General features: G+C 38.6%; 1 non-coding gene across 1 annotated transcript; it reads left to right on the top strand.

Moving 5' to 3' along the window:
- The first annotated feature begins 17,732 nt into the window (after nt 1-17,732).
- Nucleotides 17,733-17,804, top strand: TRNAT-UGU (transfer RNA threonine (anticodon UGU)). Its single transcript has one exon. It is a non-coding gene; the product is annotated as a tRNA-Thr (tRNA).
- Nucleotides 17,805-22,460: the final 4,656 nt, after the last annotated feature.

Raw genomic sequence — 22,460 nt, 5'->3', positions numbered from 1 at the left:
GCATGAACACAAATAAGGCGTCGGCGCTGATCCTTGTCAACCACCAACAATAATTTCAATGTGCACACAACGGGCATACGGACCGGCCACAGACCCAGCCACAGAGCCGCCACAGCCACAACTACAACTACCTCAACCACTGGCTGCAGCCGCTAATAATTCAATTAGTTGCCTCAAAAAGATGCCAAACTGTGATGCTGACTGCCACAGCTGCTTGTTGGCGGTGCGGGGCGAGCCGGGCGGTTGCTGTGGCTGAGCCTGGGTTTCCTCTTCAGCGGTTGCAGTTGCACAGAAGTTTGTGCGCTGCAGCGCAGCGCGGCTTCGATTATCCCAATGCCGCCGGCTAAATATCGCACCACCGCATAAATTTGCAGAGCGCAAGAGATGTGAAAATTGCTCAAAACTGGTTGGCAATCATTTTTGAATCAAACTCAGCTCAAACCTAAAAGTGAACATATGAATATTATGAAATTCTAAGGCTAAATGAATATATTTAATATGATTTAATATATATCCTATAATTATATAAATTATAGGCAGTAATACTATTTCATTTACACAACTTTGCATTAGTGTATAAGCAATAAAATTTCGTGAAAAATTAAAAATAAATATTTTATATGTTATATATTTGATATATGTATATATTATTTTATTTAAATAAAAAAAAATATTTTATATATTTTTGATTTTTATAATAAATATTAGATAATCTAAATTCCACAAAATAATATAAAAATATAGGCACTGCTATACTACATACATACATATATAACCACTATTTCAAACTCTCTCATGCCTGCTCACAGCTACAATACCTCAAGTCTCGTATTATTTTTAATTATCTGTCAACATCCAGCTACACTAGCCAAATACAAACGCTTACCCACAGTTAGGCACGGCGAGTCTGTAGTTAGAGCCAAGTAATTGTGATATAAATAAAAATCAACATATCAAGATACACGAGGCGAAGGATGTACAACATCACGGCAACAGACAGACGCGCTGCAGGAGGAGGGGGCGGGCTGGCGCATGTAAATTTTAAATTGTAAATAATCGTAAATAACGCAAATATCGCCTTAAGCACGGCCAAAGCGACAAAAGGCAACGGCAGTCGCAATTCTCAGCTCACAGTTCTCAGCTCTCAGTTATTCTCAGCTATTTGCCCACTCACACTTGCTGTAATCTGGTAATACAGGGGTGTGCACCGAATGAGGGAGATAGAGAGAGAGAGAGAGGGAGAGAGTGAGGGGGGATTAGGTAGTTGCTGTAGTCAGTAGCCAGACTTAACTTGGCCGCAGGCTGAAGGCTAAGCCGCTAAGACAACTCCCCTTGCCACGCCCCGCTCGACGCGAACAGATTTATAGAGCATGTTTTGGCTTCCAGTCAACGTGTGTGCGTATGCAAAGTGAATTTATTGACTTAAAATGCAAATTTCATATGACTACAAGTAAGAAAAAAGAAAAAAAGGAAAAAAGAACGATGAACGAACAAGAGAATAAAATGCAAACCCTAAAGAGATTTTCACAAATTTCCACATAACACTCTGCGCACTGTGCGGCTTGATAGATTGCCAGGCGAATCGGTGGTGCAGGTGGTGTGCGATGGTGGCTGCTCTTGACTGTATTTATCTAAGCTGTCTGTACAAGTGGCTCACAATTTGCTGAAGATTAAATGCCATCTTATGCCTTGACAATTTGTTATGTTTGTGGCATTGGCATTGCTCATGGCCGAGGCTTGAGCTTGTTTGCATCCCATTTAGCAAAGGGCGGAGCTGTGAAGGTGGGTGGCGGGAGGGGCGTAGAAAATCATTTAAATACTTTGTACATATGCATGTGAGTTGATTGTTCGGGCTGAGCCTTTTTGAATGTGCGTATAAGAAATGGTTTTAATTTAAGAAAGCAAATAAGTCAAGAGTACAAGACATGTAAAATAAATATAGAGTAGATGACTCTTCTGGCAATTAAAATTTGTTAAATTATATTACTGATATGATATACTTACATATATATTTGATGTATACAATAATAACAACAATAATACATAATAATAATAATAATAATAATAATAATAATAATAATAATAATAATAATAATAATAATAATAATAATAATAATAATAATAATAATAATAATAATAATAATAATAATACTAATAATAATAATAGTAATAACATAATCGACTGCCTATTCGAAAGTATTTTATTATGAGTTGTCTTACGAGTTTTGTCTGTAGTAATCGAATAATTTAAAACATTTTTAAAATAGTACTGCATAGGAATACAGTAAACTTATTTTATTTTTAGAATAGTTTAATATAATCCTGATACATAACTAAATTCGTTCACAATAACACAAAAGGTTAAACTGATAAATAGTTTTTAGATTTAATTATCTTCATCTTTAACTTTAAGTTTATATGAGCATTACCATATTTGTAAATACAGTAGAGTCCGGTTATAGCGTCGTTCAAGGGATCGTCGATATACCCGGAAAACGTCATAATCGTATAAGCTTATTCATACAAGTTTGTCTGGGGACTCGAATTTTCGTCGTAATAACCGTATAGACGCTATAAGCGGCGTCGCTATAACCGGATTCTACTGTAGTATATTATTTATTAAAATTTGCCTTTCCTTTCACAACTCTCACTCAGCATGTGAACTTTCTAGTTCAGGTCTTCTCTTTAAGTATTCCATTCAACTTCCATGTAATATGGCTGCATTTGCTGGTTTGTTCGCAAGGCAAGCCATTTATGTGTACGCCCCACCATGTGTATGAAGTATGTAAGGGAATACCTGTGTGCCGCTAACGGAATAGGATAAACAATTTTTGGCAGCTAACGAAATAATTCAAACGACGCTTATCGCTCGCCTATCCCAGCGAAAGCTGCGAAACTTTGTGCACTTTCCGCTTAGGTGTAATGTGGAAGGCAAACAAGAATAAACTCGAAAAGCCACAACCGAAAATCCGAAACCTCGAGAATCTTGTAACTAACCTTTATTTGTTTTGTGGCAACTGCGTCAAGGATATCCGTGGCTGATAAGCGACCCGCGCAGAGCCATTAAACGGCATCCTTTTGTCTTTGGCCGAGAACGTGGCGGGTAAACAAAGCAAGCGGCCACGCCTCCATGTGCTCCGCCTGCTCGCTCCATGTGGATAATACATTGTGTTGAACAAATGTTATGAAAAGGCGGCCAAGAAATTAAGCGTGTCGACGCCTGTTGACTGCAAATGCCAAAAAGTTGCGTAATAAAGTGCGACGACGAAGCCGCAAATTATAATTTTAACCTTTTACGCGCCTCGAAACTGTTGCCCGACCGCCAGAGGGCGCCACCCAGCCGTGGCGAGGTTAGACTGAGGCGGGCGACATGTGTGCCGGCAGCGATAAGCGCTGAGCCTGGTGGCCTTGTCTAATAGAATTAAAAGCCAACGAGGAAGTGCGCCAAGCGCATCGCCGCAGCTCAAAGGTCGTGCTGGATTTTAATGGTTGCCCGTCCGACCCCAGCCCACTATGCCCAACCTAAGCCCAAACCCGCCCGGACGAGTGGCATATGAGTGAAAATAATAATAACAGTAATTTGAATGCTCAACTAGGCAAGTGTGGAATGGAATGGAATGGCAGAAAGATGCCAGCAAAATTCATATGCAAATGATTTGGAAACATTGCCAAAGGAGGGTTAGCTCCCCGGTCCCCTGGATCCCTGGGCCTCTTGGCCTCCGGGGTAACCCTTTCGTGCCATAAATTGAAAATAAACCATTTGCTTGTCGTTTGCTCGACTATGGCAAATAATAATTCAGGATTAGTCGCAACTTGTTTTGCCCCGCGCCAACTCTAAGGTTAATTACAACATTCGGTCAGGTCGTCCGTGCGGCCACAAATGGTCGACGTTCAACTGAAGATAACGTAATCTGTTTATTTTTTATTATTTTTATTAATTCTGTGTGCTTCATGGGTGCTCTATTGCATTTAAAAGTAGAAGAAAATATATAAATATTTAAATATGTGTGTAACATAACATTTATTTATCTTCTTAATTTGCTTTTATTTACATATTGGTTTTAAATATTTAATTAAAATTTAATATATAAACAAAAAAAAAAAATTGGAAAAAATAAATAAAAATAAATTAATACATCAATGAAAATAACTAAATTTTGAAATATCATTAATTCAATATAATATTTACTAAAAAAAATTCTTAAAATTATATTTACAATATAAAATAAAAGCTATGGAAAATAAATAAAATAAAAATAAATTAAATTAAACTCGAACAGGTAAAAAATTCAATTAAATTTTTACTAAATAAACATTGAGAATCTCATATTTCAAATATAAAATAAAATATACATATATAAAGAAAACAAATAAAATAAGAGAATTTATATTTATTTTATCAGGAAAATATATTTTTCAGCAAAATATTTTTTTATATTATTGCTATATATTATGCCATATTGATTATATATATTGAAACAAATGCACCAGCTAACCACGATTTGAATGGGCCACCTTCAAGAGTATTTCTTATTGATTGATCTAATTTGAGGTAAGCAGAACAACATGAACAAGTTTTCTGTGGCGCCCACGCAGAATTGTAGTTTCATTAGCACCTCCTAGGTTCCCGCAGCGAAAAGTTAACTCGAATTAAATGTAAATTTGGTTTGTCCCATTCGTGTGGTGTGCGCCAGTCGAAAACATTAATTGTAAGGCAATCAGTCGCACACAGAACCCACGCAGACTGCAGGTAAACCAACAACTGCAATTTTCTTGGTGGCTTCAATCAGCCAACAATCAACAAACAGCGTGCCACAGCACAGGGGGCAGCTGGGAGATCCCCTGCATTCCCTCGCTCCTCTCTTACTGTTGCTGCCAATTGCTGGCACCGCAAATTGCGGCTGGCAAAACAAGCTGCTAACCGAAAGCTGGCGACAATTTGGCAAAACACACACACAATGCAAACAAAAGTGTTAGAACTACGCCTTTTACATAAATAAAAAAAAGTTGGCTAACAGAATAAAATGAGATTTTTTGATTTTTTTTTTTTTTTTTTGCGGCTTACGATTGGAGAAAAGACAGTGAGTCTCTCCTCGGAGATATGGTATGTCTATATATATATATATATATATATATATATATATTATATATGTACAAAGAATTTTCTTAGTCTTTCTAACGGAGCACGCAGAAAATAATGAGAGAAATGAATCAATTAAAATAACATTTTTATAAATTTATTTAAAAATAACAGAACTCGCCAATATAAACAGAATTAATGTTTACCAAACATAATAAAATAGTTAATATATAGCTTATATATATGTATTTTTAAAAATAATGTGTTTTTTTTTTTTTTTTTTTTTTTTTTTTTTTTTTTTTAATTAATCATATTTTAAAGCTTAAGGAATAACCTGGCAAAAAATACAATATTTTCTCTCTCTATATATATTTTTTTTAGAAGTAGGTTAAGGCTTTTAATCTGATCAATTATTATATTACAAGTCTTTTAAATATTAAAATTATATTAAAATCATTATAATATTGCAAGCAATTTTAATATTATAATTATATTAAAATTATTATAATATGTATAAACTAATTAAATACATTTAAAATGCTCAAAAATAAATCGTATACATATTTAAATATTTTGAAACATATTGTAATGCAAATATGAAAGCAATCCCAAAATCTCTAATTGACGCACAGCTCTCTCCCAAGTCCAATATACTTTCCAGCTGTATTCAATTACAACAGAATTTCCACTAATTAAAGCATAGAAAAGTAATATCAATGTCTCATAAACAGGCGAGACAAGGAGCAAAAATTATTCACGCTACATAATTATAGAAACAAACTGCGACAAAGACAAAAGGCAAAGGGTTGCGGTTTTTGGTTTGCGGCTTACGGTTTGTGGTTTGAGCCCTGGGCAACCACAACACCACCCACTGGCTCCGTCGTAAGCTCAAAGTGTTTGTCATTTGTTGGTTTTTTCGGGCTGGATTTAATTACACTCAATTACCGGATACCACAAGGCGATCCATTTACACTTGAGCTCCACTGGGCACAGCCGATGACACTTTTGCCGGGCAACAGGTGAAGTGCCACACCCCCTCAGGCCCTGTTCATTAATGCCGTTAGACATTTTAACGAATTTTATGCAAATTGCAAACGGGAAACACTTTGAAACCGCAACGCCCCCCACCTCAGCAAGGCTTTTGGCGCAACTCTTTCGGCGGCTGTGTAACAGGAGCTGTAGGTCGACAGAAGGCGGGGTTGGGCGGCAGGAGGATGCCGAGCTCTGAGGTGGTAAGCAGATTGTGGCATCGTTTCGTGTTGGCTGAGTTATTATTGCAAATTAATTTTTGTTCATTAGATTTGAAAATGTCACAAAGTTTCCCGACGCGCAGCTGAGACTAAGTACTGCTCCGGTTGCGAAAGGGGGGCATTGAATGCTGGCCGAAATAAAGGGGAAAGTATTCAAGAAGAAGGCGAAAGCTGAGATAGAACGTGCGTAAAACCTTAAGGGATTGATATGCAAAGATACTTGAATATGAAAGTCTACTTTTAATAAGTCTAAAAGCATTCGAATCTAATATTAACTAAGTTATAAATCAATGTGTTTAATATTCTCTTTATTAATATCTTACATATAATGTTCTATTGCCAGGTATAAGCGAAATATTGTAAAAGAGTCTTTGATATTTAAATTCCCTCTCTAAGCACACGGTAAAGTTAAGCCTATTGACTAGCACACAACCATCCACCCACTCACACGCACACACACACATACACATCTCATGTGAAATGAGCGGTAAATAATCCTTTTGAAATGCCTCAAAGCAAATTAATTAATGTGCCACACAGCCGGAATTTATGGCATCGCAATAGCGCACTGCGGTGGATGCGCAGATGTTACAGGTGCACCAGGTTGTGTGGCTGGGGGGTGGCAGGGTGTTGGGGTATTTGGGCGGTTGGGCGGTTGGGTGGTTGGGTGGCTGGGTGGCTGGGGCTGGTGGCATACACAAACTTATATGCAGATACATTTGACAACCCCTCGTTGTATGCGAATCGATGCGATTGAAACTTTCACCACAAAACCCGTTTTGCATATTTTAGTTTTTGAATTATGGCTAAAAGTTGGCTTTTAATTGAAAGTACACAGTGCGAGGAGGACTCCGGCCGGCGTTATGAACTCATTGATATCGGAGCCATTATGAAAATGTTTATTATTATCATTTTGCACATTTGGTCCCGGCGACACAGAGATGACAAAGCATAATAAATTGCCGGACTCCCAGCCTTTCCATTTCTGATGCCAGTTCCGCTGCTGTTGCGGCCCGAGCTCTGTGTTTTAATGCATTTTTAATTAGTAGCAATTAATATGGTAATTTGTTCAAGTGCTAATAGATACTGCGAACAGTAATGGCCGGCCAGCACAGAATGAGTTTCGATGGACTGCGTGCGAAATAGCTATTATTATTGGTAACATAATGTGCGTGTAGCAATGGCAATGAGTTTGGCTGGGGAAAGCAAATGCATAAACTTTATTATAGATCGTATAGATCTTATAGTGAGATATGCATATAAACAATTGCCGGGATATGCATAGATAAAGCTAGCTTTCTTTCTTTTAAAAATACAAAGAATTTTTAGGCATAATTAGCAAAACACGGCCAAAAGTAGTTACTTAATTGATTGCATAGACTAGATTGACTAAGTAGCAGCAAGAGAGACTTTAAATATATTATATATAATCTTATCTAAAAATATATTTTTCCGATTTGATTTCCTTAAACGGTGGCAAACAGGGTCTTGTAAAATAATTTTTTTAAGTGATTAGTTTGTCTTAAATTGTTATAATATATAAATATATTATATATAATAAGCAAATATGTTTATAATTGAGCCAAATCAGCAATCAAGTAAAATATACCAATAAGTCAATCGATATAAGTGCCTGAATTAGTCTTATAGGGATTAAAAAAGAAAAAAAAATTAAATAAAAAAATAAAATAAAAATAATGGTAACAAATAAAATGAAAATAATTTCAATAACTTAATTTTTAGCAGTTTGGCACATTTACCTAAATTAATTTTCTCTCTTCGATGTTATGTTAGATTATGTCAATATTTTCAACCTGTTTAGATTTTCAATCTTTTTATGTGATATATGTATGTTCTATATTATTTCGTTATTCTCATATTGATAAACTCTCTATCAAAGCACTCTGCTACGTAAATATTGATGTATTATGCCACTGGGGATTGCATATAACGTCAGCCCAGCGATATCTTAATTAGTTAATAAATTTCTTGTAAACTGGGAAGATGTACTTGGTATTTTATATACATTCTGTTCGCCTTAATGAATTTCTTTATTAGCGTTAATCTCAACTTAATCTTTACCATTTATTTACACTCAATCCACATGGTTGTGGATCTCGGGCAGACGTCTCTAAGGGAATACACAGAAATGCGCACAAACAATTTCATCAAACTGAAAGGCAAAAGTCTGAAGCCCAAAGTCACGAATCCAGCTGCAGATTAATTGCATTAATTAATCGCTAAAAACAAAGTACATAAGCAAACACGAGAGTATATCTCCAGACCCCTCCCCTGGGCCCTGTAACCCGCCCATGGACAGTTGTAAGAAGACGCAAAATGAAAATGCTTTTGGCCGAGCGACTCTGATGAGGATGTTGAATGAGAGAATAAAACAAGTGGCATTTCCGTTTTTCATTAAGTCCAGACGAAAAGGCAAATCAAAATGCCCATGGGTGGATGTGGATGTGTTTGTGTTTGCTTTTTTTTTTTTTTTTTAATCATATCCATATCGCTGGCCACAAAATGATTTGTTTGCCGGACAATCGCTTTGAGTCCAGTATTCAGTGGTTAATTACAGATTGGCAAAGGCAAACCCAAACCAAAGCTCGCAGCTCAATTTCATAATTAACATGGCTTCCATTTCGACATCAATGGCAATGTAATAATCACAATAGTGGATTCGCTTCCCAGTTGCCAACCCCGACACACTCAGTCAGTCAACTGTGCAACGAATCAAATTTGATTCGAGTTGATTGATCATACCCAGCGGGTATGCTGATACCTATTCGCCAGTTGGCAAACTGTTGCCCTCCCGCCGGTACTTGTGTAATGTATCCTGTAATCGAGTGTAATCCTGTAAAGACCTGCTCACTGACGAGCTCGCCCAGCTGGAGGCCATTCACTCATTGTTGAAACGTCCTTACCAAATGGCCAAGTCTCATTCACAACCAGCTTAGCTTTTGTGCTGATGAATTAGCTTTTCTTGGCGTTTTTATTGGGTTAGGCACAGCCTACAGATGGGCAACCGAGTCAGTCCATAACTGTTTCCATGTTGGACGTTCTTTATGATAAAAGTATACATAGTAATAATTTCCCATACAGCATAGTAATTTTTTAAAATTGTTTTTTATTTATTTATATATTTGTATTTATGCATATTTTTATTAGACTATTTAGAGTATATTATTCCCATAACCAATCTTACCTGGTACAAGGTACACGAACCTCTGCTTATCCGATGACATCAACAGTCAGCGAGCCAAATATACATCTATCTCTCGAATCTCTCCCTCTGTTCGTTCGCAAGTCCCTCGAGTCAATGGGCAAACAGAGAGAGAAAAATCAAAATCAAATGCCATAGCAAAGTGGATTTTCCACCCTTTTTATTAGCAATTGCTCAACGCCCCTGCCCGCAGTCGACGTCGCCGTCGCCGTTGCCGTCGCTGTCGCTGTCGCAGTCAAAGTCAATGTTAACGCCAGTGGTTGCTCTGTGGTTGTGGGTCGGTAATCCCACAATGAGCTGCCATAATAGATGGCAAGCAAATTGAAGAGCTTTGTCGACGGCATCGAGTGGGTCGACATGGAGCGCGCCGAGCATTTGCGGTTGTTGGTGGGTTTGTTTGGGTGGTGGTGGTGGTGGTGGTGGTGGCGTCGACGTTGACTTCTGTGTTGCGCTTAACATTTGCGGTTTCGCACTTTTGCAACAATTCGACGACGGCTGTCGTGTGCCAGCGGGTGTCCCCTTTCACCGCTCCCCGCCCCAATGGCCTGCCATCCTCACCTGCCGCACGCTTGATTGTACGCAACAGGGTGGAAAGTTGAAGTGCATCCGGCTGGTCAGTGAAATGTGGTTGGGTGGTTCACCACACAGACACGCACACACACACACACACACACACACACACACACACACACTGGCTAAATTACCAAATGAGACTTTTTGTCATTATGCGAATTATGAGGCTGGATAAAAGGTATTAAATATATTTTGGTCACCAGCCTCGCAGCCTCGCAGCCTTTGCAGCCTGGTTTTAGGCTAATTGAAAAATCCCGCCCACCTAGTTTTTTCTGCTGCTGGCCATGGGCCGCAGCTGGCCAACAATTTTCGGCAATTTGCAAATGGTCCACTCTCTGTCTGTGAGCACCCAGGTCCATTAGTACTCGTTAGTCAGCGTTGTAAACTACCTCGCAAAATTATGCTCATTTTTTGTTTAGTAACTGACATTTATGAGCTCTAAGCCAGGCTGAATTGCTCGGTGCTTTATTATGGGCTGGTATGAGATATAATGTTTGGTGGTTTAGTGGATTGTGCGAGGGGATTATTAGCATCACTCACTTCAACATTTAATTTTTAATGAGTTCATTTATATAAAACCTTTACAAATTCTAGTTTCAGATCTGGCTACTAATTTTTCCATATTAAACATGTTTCCATTGAATAAGCTTTAAATATCTATGGAGTTATATATATGGGAGCCCTCCACAACTTTGGCCATTATTTTTGCATTTTCAGTGAACTCTTTGTCAATATTTTGTTATCGGTTATTCATGCATGACATCATTCACATATGAAATCCGCATCTCGATTGTAAATGTGGGTGCGTGTCAACATTTCTGACATTTTTAAATTTCAACTTTGACAGTTTGCTGATGAACATGCGCCCTGGCTAGGTTCCCAGTTACATAGGTGGAAGGACTGACAATAAAATGTACTGTAATATAATTTAATGTAGTATGATGAAATATAATATATTATAAATAATATTTACATATAAGGTTGTAATAATCTAAATAAATTTTATATATAAAGATTAGAGTGTAGAGTTGATAGTAGAGAGTATATAAAATATATGGAGCTTACAGAATTTCATTAGAGATCTCATTCATCTGCTCAGTTCATGTCTTCATTTGCATGTCTGTAATTAAATTTGAAAACTGTGACAATTCATTTTGTGGTGATTTTTCATTTACCCTTGTTTCACGATTCTACACGCTTGTCCAACCCTTTGGCTGAGCTTTGCCACGCCCCGGCACTGTCAGTGTTGTCTAGTGGCATGAAATCAAAGGACGAGAAGGAGAAGGTTGAGTGTTGGTTACATTATCATCGACATCAGCGCAGGCAGCGCGAGCCGTGGTCGTCCTGGCCTGTGTCCTGACTTTTCAGCACACATCATCTCGACTGTTTGTAGTCGTATTATATGTCACTGCTCTGAAGTGCTCTCAAATTCAGAAATGCTCTGCTCGCTTTTTAGCACTTTTTAATGCAGTCGCCGCCAGATCTGTGCATTCTAAGTGATTTAATGGATTTTGCATGCATTAAATTGAACGAGAAGCCAAGTTGTTAATTGCATTGCGAATTTATTGTTATTATTATAATGTCGCTCATCTCAGTAATGATAGGGGAAATGACGACAAATTCTCAAGTGCACGCGCTCTGTGGTGTGCAGCCTGTTGAAAGGGCACTCAAAAGTGCGGACAACTGTTCATTGTGCCTTTAATATTTCGCATGGCTAATGGAGGTCCCCGTTGATCAGATATAGCGGAAAAGCAAAAAAGTAAAAATAAACCATTTTTAACATATAATAAAGTTTTTTTTTTATTATTGTTCATTTGATTACAAAGTGTTTAAACCGATCAATACTTATCGAGGTTTTTCAGGGCTCAAATATATTTAAAGGGCTTTTAGGATTCTGTTACTACTGGCATTAATTTAGTTAACATTTCTTAGTGTATGTAAATGAAATAACATGTTTCAGTTTATTCCTGAATTAATCTTTTTGTATACAGTAAAAATAATATGAAGAAAGAGTGACAGAGAAGAAGTGAGTGAGGGGGAGAGAGATTGATTGAAAATGGAAAATAATAATGGTTTTGTTGAAATGTATGTAACAGATAGAAGGAGGCGTGGCAGACCCTATAAATATATATGTATATTCTTGATCAGGGCGACGAGCTGAGTCAATTTAACCCTGTCCTTCTGTTGCTCTGTAGTCCGTCCATCTGTCCGTATGTTTGAACGCGTCGATCTCAGAATCAATTGTTTTTTTTTTTTTTCAAATGTCCGTGTAAACAGCGCGGATATCGAATTTTTCTTAAAAAAGTTAGTTCATAAACACAAAAAGTTATTAACGTATTAAATTCCTGTAGTAAACACACACTGCAGCCCATGCGTTACGTGTTTATGCGTGCGTGCCTATGCGTGTCTGTGTGTGTGTTTCTTATGCGAGCAGAAAGACGCTAAGAATTATTGATATATCATTTCCTCGTAGGGTTCAGGGGATTTCGTAGTCGAGCAGTCTCGAGTAGAGCTTTCTTACTTGTTTTAATATTCACTTTTATGCTTCAAAGCCTCTACTTATAGCTAGGTATCGATAGTTAATCACAGTCCTATCTCTTCTACTCTAATCTGGTCTCTTATAGGCCCACTGCGGCAAATATTTCTCTCTGACAACTATCGAATTTGTAGAAATCGATATAACATTCCACATATTCTACATGCATGCAAATGAATCTCAATTTTTCTAAAATCAGTCGGGCAATTCTCTCAACTTTTGTTTTTATTCGTCTAACATGCTGCTGACACTTGCCGATGTTTTGTTGCATAATTAAAGAATAACAAAAGGCAAGCCGTATTGAGACAGCAACCGAAGCAACTGTCAGCCAGTGAGCATTCTATCAAACTGTCAATAAGCAATTCATTTGCAAATACGACTCTCAATGGGAGCAGAAGAAGAAACCGCAACAAATGCGCCCCAAATGGTAGGTGAGGTTCGTGTCATTGTTTGTCAAAAAGCCATTTCGGTTCGTATCGAATTTCCAGAGTTGCAAAAAAAAAAAAAATAAAAAAAAAAAAAAAAGTGTATCCATTGCTATAGCCAACACATGAACTGCTTTCTGGACCAACTTTTTGGGTAGGGTGTAGCGACAGTCGGACAGTTGGAGTTGTGCGTCGGGGAAAATACTCCCTTGGGTGGGCTTTGCCACTCGCATGTGACAGAAGGCGACGGTGGAGCGTGGTGGGAATGGAAGCTGGCAACCTATCAGGCCGCTGCCATCTAACCGAGCGTTGACATTTGTGCATGCACAATCAACGGTTCGATTTAATGGAAAAAATGAATTTCACTCCACGCTTTGCGGTTTTGCTTCTTTTGGGAGCCGCCTTTTGTGTGGGCAGCAAATTTCCATGAATGCGAAAATTGGTTGGCAGCCGCTACAGAAAACGTTTGATACATCGTCGTTTTTTCTCTCCATTTTCCCATTGGCTGCCACGAATCGAAACTGCAAATCGTAATTGAAGCTACGCGCACTTTTCAGAAAAAATAAAACTGAAAAAAAAGAGAGAAATAATATTTGGCAACTGTCTATGAAATCGCTCTATTCGCTTTTTCTCGCATTGTTGTCGGGAACCCGGGCTTAATTAATTGTGGTTTGAGGCACTTACAACATATCGGCAGCATAAAAAAGTTTAGCTATCCGTTAAATGCGTTCGAGTCAATGCCACACTTGATTTAAATTTAAAAAAGAAAAAAAAAAAAAAAAAATGCTTTGGCAAAAAATTGACAATTTTTTGACACAATGCTGCGGCGATAAGCACACTCTGAAGCGTCGTATAGGAAATTAAATTTTTTCCAATCAAAAACATTTCAATGGCAGTTCACACATACACTGAGCGAAACGTGGGTGGTTGATTGTCGGAGATGAGAAATCAACAGTGCCTCAGATCTGTTCAGTGGAGTTCGGCTAACGACGACGGATTTATTTCATTCCAACTCAATAAAGTTGAACAAAATATTTCATTTGATGCATTAGCCAAATAGAAGAGACAAGAAACATTTTAATTTGTAACGAATATATGCATATGAATTGGGATACTCGATGAATTTAATGAAGAGCCTAAAGAGTCTGAAATTCAGACTCATGTACTAAGATGGAAATCTAAGTAGAAGATATTTTTGTTTATTAATATAAAATTATTTAGAAATAGAATCAAGTCCAGCTTGTAGATTAGTATGAAAATAAAAATTGTAAATGATAAACAAAAAATATGCCGAAATTATTATAATTTTAATTGAGAGATTTTAAGAATTTTCTTTGCTACAGGATGGTATATACTATGTAGAATTTGAATATTTCTTAAATCTGTTTAGTTATATGTGCTTTGCAGTAATTCTTGAAGAACTTGAAGAAGTGAAACATTTCAATTAAATGTCACGCATTAATATTCATTAAATTATTTAGACTCTGGCAGGAGGCGGTAGAGCTGGGGTGGGCAGTATGTGTCGTATAGCTGTGGAACTGCTCGAAAACAATAACATTAAATCACTTAGAGTGTCAACCAAGTTGTGGGCTGACTCTGAGGCGCCCTTGGCTGCCTGCACAGTGTCCAGTGCAAGTCCAAGTCCAGATGGCATTCATTATCATAATCTGCAACATCATAAAGCAATTTGTGGTGGTCGAGGTGGGGCGGGGGAGAAGGCGCGCTGAGTTGTTTGCGTCGCATAGAGCGCGTTTATGGATATGTGCAGCTTGTTGCTCGCAGTGTTTGTTGTTGTTGTGGGGGCAGGAAAACCCAGCGAAAATCTTAATTACTTGCCCAACCAAGCGCTTGACCTCGCTCACACGCCCAGGACGAGCGCTGAACAAGCTTAAGTCGAAGCCGCAGCTGAAGGGGCTGCTGTTGCTGAAGTGTTGAGTCGCAGTCGTCGTGGTCGTCACCCACAAGGCCCATAATGGGGGTTAATTGGGCTGTGTGCGCGACACGCATACATCTTGGTAATTAACCAAAGAGGCGACTCCAAAATGACCATTGCCTAGGCCCCCGTCATGTCCAGGCGAACGGACACGCTTTCTACAAATGGGTGGGGCGGCAGCAATTAAAGTCCATTTGCCCATGTGACTTTCACTTGGCCACTTGGCCACTGGCTGCAATTGTTAGAGATAGCCATCGAGGTCCCACTCTGTGGTGCCATATGCACATCTCATATTAATTTATGTGGCGTCACATCGTGCGCTTTCTCTAGAATTTATTATGCCGCCCAATGATAATATTTGCTTAGTTGCGTTCATTCTTTTCTCCCTTCTGCTTTCTTTCATTGCATTGCTCTGTGTGTCAATTGGACTTTCTTCTGGGGTGGACTCTTGCAATTTATGGTTCCATTATGTTAATCATTGACAATTGCTGCATGGTCAAGTGCTAATTATTTCTATTAACGGAATGCTATGTGCAGATATAAGCGAGTGAATAACCTCCAAGTGCACTGAACAATTTATGCCCAGATCCGATGGCATATGCTCAACGGGAATTTTCAAATCAAGGAATGAAGAACTTTAAGCTCAATGAACTTCAACATAACTTTTACTTATCTCTGTGTAAATATGTATATGTATGTATGTTTGTAAAATATCAACTATTTTATAAACAATATATAGCCCTATTTAATATATATTATATTTCGATACTCACATATTTGTCAATGAAATTTAATTTAAAAGCAAAACTTTCATATTTGATTTATTTAATAATTAAATTAAGCTTCAAAATGTAGTAAATACTTTAGTTGTGCTATGTAATATTTAATAATATTTAAAGATATTCTAGCTTTCTCTATAAAAGTTATTCCGCAGTCGCTAACAATAGCTCCATTAGTTATAGTAAAAATTCTACTTACTAGCCATATCTGTTTCTATAACTCATTGTTATGCCAAAAATGTTCAGCATAATAAATAACAAAAGAAAACAAAAAAAGGAAAAAAAAAAAGAAAAGAGAAGGAGAATAAAAACCGAGCAGTGAAATTTCTGAAATAATGGACTTTAATGGATGTTTACGTACACAGAAATGCAGCACAAATAGCGATTGCAGCGAACAATGCATTTTAAAAGGGCAGTTAAATGAAATAGAAATTTAAGCGAATGCAAGGGAAGAGCAGTAAGCAAAGCAAATAAATGAATTTTTAAAGTCATCAATCAAGGGGAAACTTGCGTCACTTTCACTCGAAAGGAACAGACAACTGTCGAGCAGGCTGTGGGGGGCAGTGCGAGGATGCGAGGGTGCGAGCCTGTGGTTGGTGGCCTTAATTGTTATTTGGACAAATTGTTTTTGGCTTAACAAGGCGCAGGATTAATGATCTGGTCAGTCAATAAATGTGGCCCACAGGCGTGGGTGGTAGAAATCCCGTTCCAGCTTCTCTTTTTTTCTCGGGCTCTGACTCAAGCAACATAAAACGCAACGGCTGCCGCATTTGATGGCATATAAATTGTTAACGGTTTCGGCAATTAAAGCCGGACTAATTGCCAACAATAAGACACTTAAGAAAACGTGACTTCTGCATGGCAAATCAGCCCAAGAACGGTGCCCATAAAAAGGGTTAGAAAACCCCACTAAAAGCAAGAATTTATGTCCAGGCAAATATAAAAGAGGATTTCTTTAAATTCAATTAGCATTGTCTTTAACTCGCTTGAGCCGGCTGACAATGATGTCATCGCCATTGTCAGAGTAATGACAGGATATCATTAAAACATCCTTTGCCATTAGACCCCCCCCCCCCCCCAAAAAAAAAAAAAAAACGAAGAAAACTCGTTTGATGTCTCTTAAAAATCAGCTTACACTCAATTTTTTATTGCAAAGTTAAGAGCGGTCCACCTCTTAAAGCTGTTGCTGGCTCAGTGCACGAAATTTTCTATTTTTGTTGTAGCCCCGGGCTGGATGTGGACCCCACTAGAGCCCTTTGGCTCTTTTTGGCCAGATAACGGGCGCAGCCGTGTTCGAAAAATGTCGCGGCCGGAAAAAAAGTTTTGCGTCATAATAAATAATTTCAACGCATTCGTCTGGAAGGATTAAACCGCAAACCTGCGTGCACTGCCTACCTTTTGGACCAGGCCTTCGGCCCAGAATAGAATGCCGCAGTGCAAAATAAAACAAAAATGATTCAATGAACCTGGTAGCATGGAAAAAGGTAAACATTTCAGCTATAATCTTAGTTATAATCTGAGTTTATGAACAAGTGAGTGCCCAAATATACTTCAAGTCTGTGTGGAGTGGAAACGCTAAAAGTTTTACACTGAATGTTTATACTTCGGTCTGGGAGCTCTTTTAATATAATATTTGTTATAATCAATATATATAATTCCATGCATATATGTTATGATGGAATTAGTTTATTTATAAATATGATATATATTGAGCATACTTAAAACATGATCAGTTTACCTCTGAAACATCTTAAAATAAATTTTATCAGAAGCACAGTGGAATGCTTTCAAGCGGCACTTAAACAAATTAAATTGAACTGATTGTTATCTTGTTTCAAACAGAAGATATCGCTGGAACTGACTTCAGATATTGCGTACTGATAGATAACAAGTTCCAATTCTTCAACTTCTGTTCTCTATATGATCGATATGTGCCTCTTTAGCTCAGTGGCAGAGCACTGGTCTTGTAAACCAGGGGCCGTGAGTTCAATTCTCACAGGAGGCAACGAACCGAATCGATATTTTTGGTTAATATTAACAAATTATATTCTAGAGTCTAAAAATATTTTATTAGAGTTGAAATATGCAATACAAAATAAAACTTAATGGCATGACAATGAGCATCTGTGAGCATCTCTCAAAAGATTGATTGAATATAACCCCATTCAATCACCTGTAAAGGCGAGCGTGTCCTCGTCACAGTTCAAATGTCAAAGGAGAAAGTGGAAAGGATATGTCACGAGCGCATAACGAATATCCAATTTAGATATTGTGCTCCTTTGACAAGCGCAAATGTTTTACATTTTTAATTAGAAAGTCACACAAGTCACAAGGATGTGCGGGGTAGCCGTGTGCGACATTATCGCTGACAGGACGTCAACGGCACGAGCTACTCGAAGCCAGGGGGCGGCTCTTCACTCCCCGGGCGACGTTTGCGGCTCGCATTAAAAGGCTTGGGCAAATAGCGTCGCAGGGGGAGGGGGTGGCAGTGCGGTTGGTGTGTCGTCGCATTCAAGGACATGTTAAGGATACTTGGGCTATTAGTTGATGTCGTTCGTCGCATTTGCTGTTGTCAAATATTTGCGCAAATGTTTGTGCCAACTGCGACCCGGAGTTCAAAACGTTGTCCGCCATTGACAACTTTTTTGTGCTTTCTATTTGACTTGTTGTTCGCTTTTAATTATGTTGTTTATTTTATCTGTGGCCTCGCATCTACTATTATTTGTATATAATTAAAGTCGCGCTTCAACGTATTTTCTTCATATATTTTATTTCGAATTGTTCCCCGCTCGCTTATCGGTCGCATAAATCGCATTCAATTCGCTGGGCATTCAGCGGTGCCTTAATGAAAAACCAACAATTGAGCCGCATACGCTTTGTTATTAATTAATTTGGCCTTGGCCACGCACGAAATGCGCATTAGCCAATAAATCAGTGTGCACTGCCATTCCATTATCCTTATTATCCTGACAGTGCCCCAACGTTGCCTTTGTTGCGGCAACACTGTGGAAATTTGTTTGGCTGCATGTCTGTGCTGCCTCTGCTCGGTTGGCAGCTGCATTTACAGGGAGCTGCAGTTAAATATGAGAAAAGCTTAAGTTCAGCAGAGATCAACATTTTTAATTCATTCGAAGTTCACTTCACATAATCTTTCATAAAGATTTTTCTGTTGCGCTTGCTATGAAAAATTTAATGAAAATGAAATGTAGGTTAAAACTTGAATGAAATATTCTCATTTAAATTAATAATTTAATTATATATGCATGCTCAAACAGCTAATAAGCTAATGATAAACAATATTATTAGCAACTCAATCCAATCGAAATCCAATTGGCAACGCTGTCCAACTTCCCAACTGGAATATCAACGCGGACTCCCCAAAGTATGCAACGGTCTTTTTCTGCTGACTGGCAAAACTGTTTGTGGGCGAGACGTGTTGCGGTTGCGACTGGGTGGGGCTGGGGGAGGGCGTGGCAATTTATCATTTTGTAAAGTTTGGCGAGTTTGTTGCAACTTGTTAAGCGGATGCCACAGAGGACAGTGTTGACGGCTAAGCACATGGCTTTATGTGGCGGCGTGGGGTGGGCAGTAGATAACGGTGCTCGAGTCTGAGTGTGGCCGCTAGAGGGCGCCAGTTGCCTGGCTTATTGCCCTGTTGGCGGGACCCCCTTTTAACTTTTGAGCCAGCCAGCTGACAATTGGCCTGCACTGTGCGTCTTTTGTAATTAATTTTGATGGACGACACGTTGCGCTTAGTTGGCTAACAGCTGCGCCCCAGGTAACACAAACAACCAGAACAACTTTTCGCCAGGTCCCCAACAAAAGTTTTTCTAGCAGCAGCAGCAGCAGCAACGGCAGCACCCACCGTCTCTTAATCTGTTGGCTGGTGGGTGGCGAGTGGCAGCTGTGGCATAATTTTTGGTGTTTTAATTCTTGGGTGTTTTTCATTTTTTCTGTGCTTTGGTGTTTTGGCTGGTCCATCAATGTCTGGCACAGAGACAAAAGCTATTAAGGGAATTAAAAATGCATGAGCTAAAATGGGTTTTTGGCTCAAACCCTGCTGATTGCCGACTGCCACCGGTCGCTTGCCGTCTGTCGATTTGCCTCTTGCACTTAGTTAATTAGAGCCAAGTCTGTGGTCTCCAGTTTGCTAGAATAACAATATATATTTATATATATATATATTCATAATTCATAGCGCAAATTGTTTACGTCTTGAGGCAGCTGCCGGCTCTCTGTAATTGCATGTTGCAATTGCAGCCGCAACAGCAACTGCTACTGTTGCTGCCGTTTAACTGTTGTGTGTGCACTTTGCAACTGTGGGCAACGCCCCTGTCGCCCCATACTCCGCCACCCGCTGGCAAGTGCTGCTTCATTTATGTAGAAATTCTATCCCATCAGTGCGCCCATTTGTCTAATTTGTGTGTGCGCTTCTTGGGAATTAGAGTTGAGAAATTATAAGCTCACCCACACACATACTCACTCACACACTCGCTCACTCATTCATGCACTCGTTCATTTATTTATTCATCTTGTTTAATTGCCAAAGTCGGCAACTACAAAACTCTCGTCACACTCACAATTCCGCATGTGGCGAAGATCTTTTGTTTTCTATGCCTCTCGCTCTCTTTCTCCCTCTCTCTCTCTCTCTCACTAACTTATGTTCTCCTTCTATCTGTCTCTCTAACTGTGGGTGCATTTCTTGAATTGTTCTATTAGTTTTAATTGATGTACTTTCATTCATTCACATGCTGCCTCCATGGCTTGCAAATGCACAATGTTTGATTAAGCAATTCATATTAATAACTTTACTTACATCTCAGCAATGACAGTAAATTTAAAGAATTCAGAAAACATATATCTAATGTAAGCTCTGAGCAACATAGAGTAATAGGGTTATGGCTTGAGCTATTATATATTTTGAAGAAATTTATTTGGCAAGCTTCATAAGATTTTAGAATTATATTATATTAAATTAATAAAAAATACAATAATTTTTTATATTTTATAGATATTTATTCCTTATATATAAAAATTGTAATATTTATAATTATAAAAATAATAAATTAATATAAAATAAAAGAATTTATTAAATTGTGTTGCATCAGTTATTAAAATTATAATCTATTATTATTTATAATTATTTAAAAATTAAATTATTGAAGAAATTAAGTTTTATATGCTGCCAAATTATTATCAAATTAATAAATATTTTAAATATTTACATTATTATTTTCTTACTTCGAAGTTTCTTTAAAACCTTACTAATACATACATGCTTGCATTTATTTTATATTTATTTAGATATCAATTTCATATCCTTCATCAATTAGTTCAATTGTTATTTGATACTTTTCAGGTCTACTGCGCTCAACGTTGTCATGCATTGCCATTCCCTTGCAATAAAATATTTCTTGTCGTTTTTGCATCTCATGCGCTAAAGTAATCTCCCAAAATATTCGAATTCCATACAATGGGCCATGCCTCAGCAATTCTTTTGGCAACATTTCTGGCAAAACATCTTGAAAATATTTGTTTTCTTTTGGCCTTATCGATATGCGTTGCTGGTCAGCTATAGGCCAAGTTATTGATGTCTGCGATCAGATAAAGCCACAAGCAAAGAGAGACAGAGACAGAGAGAGAGAGAAAGGGAGATGGCTATGCCGTGCCGGCTGCTGCGGCAGCCAGTTGCGGTTGCATCTTGATGTTGTTTTTGGCTGTGGCTCGCGACAACGATGACGTTGCACGTGTGACACTTTCGGCACCGCAAATGCTTCCTCATCATTGGCATAACTTAAGAACTGTGCCACGCTGTTGCCCACGCTGTGTGGAATTGTGCTGATAAGCGATCAGCTGCTCTGAGACGCTGCACCGCTGAACCACTGACGTTTTATGTGGCTCAAGCGGTGCTAAACTTTGTCTCTTTTAGCGGTATTTGTGCATAGTTTCACTCAGACTTCTGCAGCTACTGCATAATCAGCAGCTGGCTTCATTATGTGCACAAATTATGTTTATCCGATTACCTGAGCAGTTAGCTAACCATTTGTCCATTTATCTGGACGCCCGCACCGCAGGAAAACACCCCCGTTGACTGGCATCTTAAGTAGCCCACAATGTGTGTAAACGTCACACGCCTCTCCAGTTCGCTTTGTTTTCCCGCTAAATTTCCGGCTACTTTTCTTAACAAATTGATTTCGGCTACAACTGGACAACGCTCGACCCAGGCACGATCCTTGCCAGGGGCAGCAGCATATGGCGCATCTTTTACTGTGATTTGCCTCATAGATTAGCCCGATGGCTGCAGCCAGCCTCTGTCTCAGCCTCTGTCACTGCCTCAGCCTCAGTCTCTGCCTGCAGATTGCTTTGTCTTTGCTTGCCGCATTGTCATGGAAATGCGTATTGGCTGCAACTGCAAATGCAACTGCAACTGTGCGTCTGCATGCTCTTGTTCTGCTGGACGTTGTCCCCATGCCATCTAGAATGCTATTCTTTGGGTGAAATTTGTATCGCCTTTTCCAAATCTACTTAGCACACAATGGCGTTGAAATAGTCTTATTGCTTTTTGAGTGCTATTTGCCCAAGATTTATGGTTTGATTTTCTCTCTCTCTAGCTGGCCAAAAAAGTAAAGGAATTACAGCATAAGTAGCTAAGCAATTGTGT

Source organism: Drosophila arizonae, chromosome 2 (assembly GCF_054131065.1).
Source record: "Drosophila arizonae isolate 15081-1271.41 chromosome 2, UAZ_ARI_1.0, whole genome shotgun sequence".
Lineage (NCBI taxonomy): Eukaryota > Metazoa > Arthropoda > Insecta > Diptera > Drosophilidae > Drosophila > Drosophila arizonae.
This window is presented reverse-complemented; position numbering and strand designations above follow the sequence as displayed.